The following is a 7,932-nucleotide window of genomic DNA, read 5'->3' as shown; positions in this document are numbered from 1 at the left end:
TTCATTAGAAATATTGTAAATTCAGCTATTTTGTGTAGAACTGAATTCCAGAAAGGTAACATTAGAATTATCAAAAGCTATTAAAGCAGCTATAAGATGTGCTTACTTGCTCTCTCTCTCTCCCATTTGATTCAAACCTTCAAACTTATTCTTTGAAAAGCTAGGGAACAAACTCTAATTTAAAAAAATATTTAAGTGTGGTGCTTGGGTGGTGCAGTCAGTTGAGCGTCCAACTCTTGGTTTTAGCTCAGATCACAGTCTTGGGGTTGTGGTCTCTGGGTTGTGGGGTTCCACAATCTGCAGACTCTGCTTGGGATTCTCTCTCCCTCTGCCTCTCCCCCACGCCGCACACATGCCCTCTCTCAATCTCTCTCTCTCTCAAATAAATAAATCTTTAAAAAAATAAAAAAAAAAAAATACTGAAGAAAATCATGCTTCTTTTTTTTCTTTTTCAAATATCTTGGACAAATCATATATGTTTACAACTTTTTAATTTATTGGTTTTGCAAAAGAAGACACTATCTTGGGGCACGGCTCCGAACAAGAGCCAATATGGTGGCAGAGCGCAAGACGAAACTGTCCAAGAACCTGCTGCGCATGGTGTTCGGAGACCAAGAAACAACTAGAAGAGGAAGAAAAGAAAATCATTAGTGAAGAGCACTGTGGATTTGCCAGAGCTTAAAGAAAGAGAGTGTTTCATAATAGAAGAGCAGAGTTTCTCGTTATGTGAAGATCTTCTCTATGGAAGAATGTCATTCAGAGGATTTAATCCTGAGGTTGAGAAATTAATGCTCCAGATGAACGCTAAGAACAAAGTGGAAGAAGGTGAAGGTGAAGCAGTGGAGCTTGATGTGTCAGATGAAGAAATGGCCAGAAGATAAGAGATCTTGGTGGGGACAACTGGAAAAAAGTTTGCCAAAAAAAAGAGACCATGCCAATTATGAAGAAGTTGAAAATGGACATATAAAACCAACAGTTAAAGTAAAGAAGATGTTTCTAAAGCCCCAGGATTAAAGTAAATGCTTTGAGACAGAGCTCAGGAAGGCCTCAAAAGAGTTAGCATATTGTGGAACTCATTCTGAAGGCTTCTCTGTAGTTATTAATACTATAATGTTTATTTGTAAAGAAATGGATAATTTTGGTAATATGCCATTTTTGAAACAGGTGTGGTGGATGTTATACATCCTTTACTCAATGGTGTTCATCAGGAATGGATTTTTAGCCCAGAGGTATGTGGTTGCTTCCTAAGATCTTTTTGACCTCAGATTTTTTTTTAATAGAACTTTCCAGTCTCAGACCTTGAATTGATACACATAAATTAAACCAATGTTTAAGTTGCCCTTATGTTTATATTTTACTTTAAGTCATTAATCATGCCAAGCCAATTTATCCATACATTTTGGAATCGAATGTCATGAGGACTTAGCATATATAAATTAGGAACAAACATGCCTCTCCAGCCTGAAGTACTTGCATGCTGCCAAGTCATTGTTAGTTTGTGGAATTATAGATTTTTGTTTAAAGCTTTTATTAATAAAAATTGTTCTGTAATAAAAAAAGAAGACACTGTCTTATTCAATATTTGTAAAAAAGAAAAATCATTTGTTTAAAAAGTAGTTTGCAGAAGACTCAGGTCATCTATAATTCTCATTAAAAGAACATCTGGCAAGTTAAAAAGGAAAAAATGCAGAGGGCTTGAGTGAAGCATGTTTGATTGTCTAGGTAACTGCAATGGAACCTGGGTCACTGGAGTAGATCAGGAGAGGTGAGAGTCAAAAAATGAGATCAGGAGGTAACAAAAAGTTTGATTTGCAGGGCCCTGTAAGTCACTGTCAGGAATTTGCCTGTATTGTTAGAGCAACTGAGAGCCCTGGAGGAGTACTGAGCCATAGAATGACATGATATGACCCACCTTTTAAGAGGATCTCTGTGACTTTTATCTCAAGAATAGAATACATGGAGAGAGAGTTAGAGATTATTACAATCATTCAGGCAAGAGAAGTGGTGTCTTCATCCAGGGGGTTAGCAGTTGAGTACTCAGATACAGATTCTGAATGAACTCTAAGAACAGAGACAACAGAATTGAATGATTTTATCAGGGACTTGAGAGAAAAAGAGGAGGCAGAGATGACTCCAAGGATTTTTCTTGGAAAACTGAAAGGATGGGGCTGTCATAAAATATTGAAATGAAATACAAATAGTGCCGAAAATAATGTTATACAGCATTCATTAATAATGACATTAGTGTCTACTATAGTAATATCAAAGAGATGATCATCTTCCTATGCTAAATGAGTTTATAAAAGCTAATAAACCTTTGATACAAAAATTAATAATAGAAAAACCTTAAAAATAAAAAGACGCCATTTGTAAAATTTAAGCTATTTTCTTCTACATAAATCTCTAATTTATATGTGGACATTTTATACACACTATTAAATTAACTAATTAATCTATCATTTGTTAACCAGTATTAATGAGCACCTACTATAGGCTAGTATTCTGTGATCCAGCAGTAAAAATGCCTACCTAAATTCTAGTGAAGACAAGAGGTTACTTAGATAATTTTAAATAGATAGTTATACAGTGATTTCTTTAAAGATTTATTTATTTATTTTACAGAGAGAGAGAGAGTACACATGCAAGTGGGAGGAAGGGCAGAGAGACAGAGAGAGAATCCCAAGCAGATTCCCCACTGAGTGCAGAGCCTGACAGGAGGCCTAATCCCAAGACCCATGAGATCATGACCTGAGCCCAAATCATGAGTTGGATGCTCAAATGACTGAGCCACCCATGTGCCCCTATACAGTGATTTTTTTTTACACTTACATTATGAATTCTTGGAGTTTTGCCATTAATTATGTTAAATATAATGTGCATGCAAATATGACGATATTTTTGATACTGATAATTGGTAAGAGCTTCAGGATTTACTGGATATTTAGGATGAAACAAGACAGAGAAGATAACAATTATGATAGACCTTGAATACCTAGGGGAATATCATGTTTCAGAAGATGATTTTATAATGAAAGCAGGGGGTAAGAACTGAAGAGGAATAAACAGGAAGCTGAAATGAGTAAAATTATGTTTAGAAATAATTTCACCTAACAACATAGAATATGAAGTGGTAGGGATTGTACTGAGACACAATACAAGAGCTCTGCTTAAAAGGTTACTGCAGGAAAAAAAAAAAAAAAAAAAAAGACTGTTGCAGCAAAGTAGACAATATATTTTGGAGATCTGTACTGTCTTTTAGTGATTGACTGGCTTTGGAGAAGAGATTACCAAAATGAAATGGAGGGTCATTGTACTTACCCAATTAAAAGAATAACTTTCTTTTTTTTTTTTAAGATTTTATTAAATTATTTGACAGAGAGAGAAACAGCGAGAGAGAGAACACAAGCAGGGGGAGTGGGAGAGGGAGAAGCAGGCTTTCCACTGAGCAGGGAGCCGGATGCGGGGCTCTATCCCAGGACCCTGGGATCATGACCTGAGCCGAAGGCAGATGCTTAACGAGTGAGCCCCCCAGGCGCCCCCCCAAATCACTTTCTTTAGCAAAATATTGGGCATGTGGCATTGTGATTGATTCCTATATTTTGGCATAACTGACATTCTCCGGAGAAGGCTGATGGAAAGAATAACAGATTTTTGGAGACACTGGAAGATAACCTTATTCCTATCTCCTTTCCTTCTTTCCACATACCAAAATCTATCTGATAGTGGCAAATTGTATGGAACGTGAAAAATATTTTTATAACTGGTCTGAAGTACAGGCTCTAGTACCTGCTTATTTGGGAGAAAGAATAAAACTAGAGAATCACCTTTAGCAGCTCTTTTTCAACAGGGTCTATAAATAAAGGAATCCACAATCTGGGTTCTAATGCTGGCTCTTCCAGTATGCAGATGATGAAAGCATTCATTTATTCTAGAAAGCTTGAAAACATTAGAGCTAAATTAAATTGTATGTGAAGTCAAAGCCCATGTTTGCTCCAGTGACCACTCAGATTATAGCTACAGTGTGTTCGGAGGAAAATGAAAAGAATCTTTAGACTATATTTACATACGTAGACGATACATGTATAACAGTTTCAACAAATACTTTTAAACTACTCCTCAAAATCTTCGAATGAGAATGAAAAATTGATCTTAAGATGGCTGACTTATTAATGATAAAACACTGAATCAGATATATTTAGAAATGTGTTTCAAATTGTATAATTCAGCTAAGGCTTTTAAAATGTGGCTGAGAGGGCGCCTGGGTAGCTCAGTTGGTTGAGCGACTGCCTTCGGCTCAGGTCATGATCCTGGAGTCCCTGGATCGAGTCCCGCATCGGGCTCCCTGCTCGGCGGGGAGTCTGCTTCTCCCTCTGACCCTCCTCCCTCTCATGCTCTCTGTCTCTCATTCTCTCTCTCTCTCAAATAAATAAACAAAATCTTAAAAAAATACAAAAAATAAAATGTGGCTGAGAATTGCTGCATGAAAATAAATGAAAAAGTATAGATACGTACTGTTGTGTAATCCCTGATTTTCATCACAGGAATTTAGCTGTTGGTATTTTCTTTGTAGCATTAAATTGTTTTGTTTAAAACACTTTGTATAATTTGTGTTTTTAATTTTGTAAACACCATTTATGTTGTGATGAGAAGTACTTGGAAAAATCATTAAAAAGTTGTTTATTAACTTGCCTTGACTTTTTGAAAATGCCTCAATATTCTGCACGTTAAGTGTGCTCAGAGCGGGGGCACCTGGGTGGCTCAGATGGTTAAGCGTCTGCCTTCGGCTCAGGTCATGATCCCAGGGTCCTGGGATCGAGTCCCACATCAGGCTCCCTGCTCCTTGGGAGCCTGCTTCTCCCTCTGCTTCTCTCTTTCTGTCTCTCATGAATAAATAAATAAAATCTTTAAAAAAAAAAAAAGTGTGCTCAGAGAGATCAGCAACCTGCGAGCATTCTGTTAGATATCAGACCAGTCCTGAATATCTTAAAGGAAACCTACTAATTAATTTAATCTTGATTTTTTCATTTTCTCTTCAAAAGAGTTGTGCTTTACCAAAGCTTATAATTGTGCATATTTTTGTTTCCCAATTTCAATATACATTTGTAATTAATATGGTACCTGATACATCTTGAAATAGACAGGAACAAAAACACAATGGTCACTACTCACTAAATTAACTGTTTTGATTTGGATAGTTTTACAGATGAGCAACACCTGAGAACACAGACACTAATTTAAAAATCTCACAAATAAATGCAAAATCTCAGCTGGGATTCATGCCCTGAAATATAAGCATATGGTATCTTGAAACCTCATTTTAGGAGATATGACTTAAAGAATTTCTGACAGGACTCCCTAAGGAAATAGAAATTGATCTTAGAAAAGTAAAATTAGTACAGAAAGGGGGGCGGAGATCTTCACACAGAAGATGCAGCATTTGCAAAACTCTGTGGCAAAATGGAGCATACACCAGTGCTGAAAGAAGGTCAGCATGTCTTGAGTTCATATAGTTGGGGGGGGGGCGGGATACGGTACAAGATGAAATAAGGAGAAGCATGGAGCAGTCAAAAGATTAACATTTTTGAAGGCTACGATTTCTTTTTTTTAATCTTGGAGAAGATAATACTTGCCTTATTACCACAGAAAAAATACAGCATAAGAAATTTATAAGTTCTGAAATATATATAAGAAAAATGAAATAAAAAATGCTTCCTATTTCATCAGTCTCAGCCATTGTAAACAGAGCAGTTTTCTTAATAGTTTTACTACTTTGAGCATATTAGGATACATTAAAATGATCAAATCATTATTTTGATAATAATATTTTGTGTTGAAAAAAGAAAAACCAAAGAGATATAATGCTTCTAGCTTAGGAAATTAGTGAAGAGATAAATTTATTATTTCACAGAAAGCCAGAAGAGAGATGAGCTTCTGTTTGAACAAAATAGATTAGAGATTGGAATACCTAAGTTTTCAACAAAAATGATGGCATGATTATAGAATGAATAAATGTCTACTGAGTGGACATTGTATATTGTTGTATATGTAACTAATTACTTTAGGTCATTAATTTCATGCAGTGAGCTGGAGTGTATGGGAAGAGGCTGAGGGAAGCTCTGATTTCTGCAGTGATGTGTCTGTGGTAGCCACGGCTAAACATTTCATTCTTTAGTGTATAGATTCCCATAGTCAGGATGGCAATACTCACCGGAGAGATTCCTTCCAGACAGTGAAAAAAGAAACTATCTGAAAAACCTAAGAGTGGTCTTAGTACAGAGTAAATTTATCCAACTGGCCTAAAAAACAGGAAGTACTGTTGTGACAAAGAGGTGATATCACAGAAGAAAAGCAGTGATATCACTAATAGTTGTGTTGCAATTTACAGATCATTTGCTCATGCATTATTTTAGTTGACTCTCAAAACAAGCATATAAGGAATGACTTATGTGGCCTCTATCAATTAACTTATTGTTACTTGTGTGCCTTTATAATATGCATTCTGGTAATAAATGAATAGCTTTATCAAGACAGCTCCTACAAGAGAGTGCTGCACTATGTAAGAACAGAACACCAAAGAAGAATATCAGATTGCTGTTGGGGTGGGGGGGGGACATATTTTCCCTAGGTAAGTTGACAATGTACGAGTCTCTTTGATGTCTGGAAATCCATTTCTTATTAAGCATAAAGCTAAAGTTTTCAAAACCTGTCCTAATAACTTATCAATTTTTTGAAGTACTCAAAATATTTTTTTTTAAATATTTCCCTGCTTGGAGCCCATAATATCTGTATATGGTTGTATATATAATTAATTACTTTAGGTCATTAAGTGCATTTCATTTTCAAATTTTGGAGTTACTATAAAAAACAAATTCTTTTTTTTTTTTTTAAGATTTTATGTATTTGAGAGAGAGAGAGAGATAGCACAAGTGGGGGGGCAGAGGGAGAGGGAGAGAGAGAGATTGAGACTCTCAAGCACACTCCACACTGAGCCTAACGTGAGGCCTGATCTCATGACCTTGAGACCATGACCTGAGCCGAAACCAAGAGTCGGATGCTTACCACTGACCACCCCGGTGCCCCAAAAATCCAAATTCTTCATCTGTGATTTTCACGAGCAACCAGAATGATTTATTTTTCAATACTACTACTACTTTTTCAGTGATGATATACCATCAGTCATCTCTACTCTTACTATCAATATAAATGCTTCCTTTCCCTGACTTCTTCCCCTCAGCAGATGAGCAAAGTCAAAATCAACCTATGTTAAAATATCTTCCCCATCTTCTCATTTTGTGATTATATCCTTTAAAATCCTTTTGAAATTATGTTTATTCCAACCTCCCTCATATGTGCCACATTGGCCAACTGGCTAGTCCTCAAATGTATCCTGAAATCTTTTTCTGCCCTTATAATGCTATTGTTCTTCCCTTTGGGCCCATGCTCCCTCTCCCTTCTCCCCATCTTGGCCCATTAGAAATTCATTTATTCATAAAATTCCAATTAAAATACACATCATCAATTAAAGATAACCACATATTCTCAACCAGAGTCAGTATCTCAAACACTCTAGTTTCATCATTTTGTTTCTCCACCAGGTAGCTTGATCCTCACTATCTGTTTAGAGTTACTGCCATTTATGTTTGATACACTAAGCAATAGGGATTCTGTCTTGTTTATATTTATGTAGGCTTCACTTGCTCACATAAGGTTCTTGCAAGAACCTTGCTCAAAATTGCTGCTGAGCAAGAATCTGCCATGTGGCATCGTATCAGTCTCCTTCCAGCTCTGAGAGTTAACATTCAAGGATGCTTCTTTATGTGCTTTTGTACTCAATAGCCAATTGTTCTTGGGTTCTGGTTTTGAGCCACATAGTCTTAGATTCTGATATTTATTTATTTATTTATTTATTTATTTATTTATTTATTTATTTAT

The 7,932-nt window shown here is 36.1% G+C and overlaps 1 pseudogene; it reads left to right on the top strand.

Moving 5' to 3' along the window:
- Positions 1–552: 552 nt before the first annotated feature.
- Positions 553–1,027, top strand: LOC118000139 (annotated as a pseudogene).
- The last annotated feature ends 6,905 nt before the right edge of the window (positions 1,028–7,932 follow it).

This window comes from Mirounga leonina, unplaced genomic scaffold (assembly GCF_011800145.1).
Source record: "Mirounga leonina isolate KUSES-001 unplaced genomic scaffold, KU_Mleo_1.0 Mir_115, whole genome shotgun sequence".
NCBI classification, from domain to species: Eukaryota; Metazoa; Chordata; class Mammalia; order Carnivora; family Phocidae; genus Mirounga; species Mirounga leonina.
Note: the sequence above shows the minus strand (reverse complement) of the source record. Positions and strands in the feature narration are given on the sequence as shown.